The sequence below is a fragment of the Lathyrus oleraceus genome, chromosome 6, assembly GCF_024323335.1.
Source record: "Lathyrus oleraceus cultivar Zhongwan6 chromosome 6, CAAS_Psat_ZW6_1.0, whole genome shotgun sequence".
Taxonomy (NCBI): Eukaryota; Viridiplantae; Streptophyta; class Magnoliopsida; order Fabales; family Fabaceae; genus Lathyrus; species Lathyrus oleraceus.
The window spans coordinates 241,779,383-241,781,524 of record NC_066584.1 but is presented as its reverse complement, the minus strand read 5'-3'; positions in this window follow the sequence as shown (position 1 = coordinate 241,781,524).

Sequence of the window (2,142 nt, the reverse complement as noted above, 5' to 3'; positions counted from 1 at the left end):
TAGTGCACGAGTTTCTTTAAAAGTTCCTGATAGTTGGCTATCTCAGCGCGTGGGAATGAACGCTCGAATTAACAATGAAGTCGCTACTAAAATTTATTTTTAAAAGGGAAAACATTGAAACTCTAAATGAATAAAAATATGGTCATCGCAACCAAATTCAGGTTCAATAGTCGATTATGCAAAGGGAAGATATCAACACCCCGCGACATCCGTTGTAACCAACGGGAACCTCTTAATTAGTTTTGTGAATAAATGGTGTTAGCCTAAGGTGTTTTTTAATTCTTCTAATTACTACGACATATTTACAAAAAGAAATAAAGGGGGAAATATCTTTTTTATTAGGGTGTTTGACAAGACGTTGAATCTTTCTTGTTGATTCCTTAGGATTGGCAGTAATTTTAGAAAACAAATAATGTAATCATCTCTGTTGTTTTAATATGTTGGGTTGAAGAAATTCAACATCTGGACCAACATGTCATGTACGATGTCACGACATCAGGTCTGTGACATCGCACATGTGTAGGAAACTGAATTAATTAATTCAGTATATTTCATGGGATCAGCAAGGATATCTGGTGAATATCCTAACTCCCTTGTGGAGGTCTTGAAGACTAAATCAGAATATATATAGGCTCTAAATATGGAGATATATATGGAGAGAGTTTAGGAACTTGAAGACCTTGTTTGTAGCAGAATTTTTCTGCTGAAGTTGCAACAGCAAAGAACAAGTCTGCTGCAATTTTCTGAAGGCCCAAATCCAGTTGGGTGATTAGGTTATAAATAGCTGATTGTAATCTAGTCTTTGGAAGCCTCTTAGAATGAATTTTTAGGGGTGTGTGTAAGGTAAACCTCCCAATCTGTGGGAAGGTTACCATGTGTTTCTCAGTGGTAAACCTGAGAGTGTTTGTAACTCGAAGTCTGTAGGCAAGAGTGATTTTGTTCTTGAATGAAGCTGTGAAGCAAGTTCAAGGTGTGGTAACATTACATTGTATTTGTAGTGATAGGAATGGAAACTGGAGGTTTCTATCTAGGAGTTCCTAGGTATAGATTGCATTGGGTAGGGATTAAGTGAGGAGTTGTAAACGGGTGAGTTTAACTCTGAATTGATACTGCTAATAGTGGATCTTCTTCCTGGCTTGGTAGCCCCCAGATGTAGGTCATGTTGGACTGAACTGGGTTAACAATTTCCTGTGTTTGTTTTCCTTCTGTATGATATAATCATGTCTGCCATAACTAAGCATGTATTCCAGTCTGTTCATCAAGATAATAGCAGACCTGATACATAGCCCTCTGTTGGAATGTCAATCAGAATGTTTTGACATTCATCAACAACAGCACATACTGTTTAATAAGCTGATGATTTCAGTTCAGTATGTAGTGAAGTCTGGAGTTCAAAAGCACAACAGACCTGGCCAAAAGATCATTGTGAAACTGTCAAACTGGATGTCTTGACAGTTCTTCCAGTAAGCTGATACTGAAGTAGAGACTGGTTGGTCTTTTACAGTACAGCAAATTTAGCACAGTCTGTTTTCAGAAACCAAGCAGACTTAGCATATGGTTCTGGACTTGGATGTCAAACGGAAAGTTGTGACATTCACTCCTGACTGCATATGCTAAATTGTTGGATGGTTAGTTTTTCTGTTTCAGGATTTTTCTCAGGCTATTCTTCAGGAATCCACCAGCTGATCTAAAATCTAGGAAACTAACAACTAAGCTACGATTAATGAACCTGGCAAATAATCTATTTGTTAGCTCCTTAATAAGTGGAGATTAGTTTAACTTGTTACAACCTTTAATTTAGGAAATACAAGTACATGACCAACAAACTGGAACAATGTAACAGATAATGTCCAAAACAAGATTGAGACATCTTGCTGATATCTGTGTAGGAAAACAACAGAAGTGAATGATAAGGTGCACATAACTAGGTGTCCCTCCATTCTAGGATGACATAGAAGGAGAGGTCGTGACACTGTGAAAAGGTGCACATTAGTACATAGTGTAATAACTGTCTTGCTGTAATAGGTACAATGTTAGATCAGATGTCATAACTTGGAGTAGAACATCTGAATACTGACTACACCAGAATTTCAATTGGTATCAGAGCACGCATCCTGTTCTGTCTCTGGATGAGATCCATGG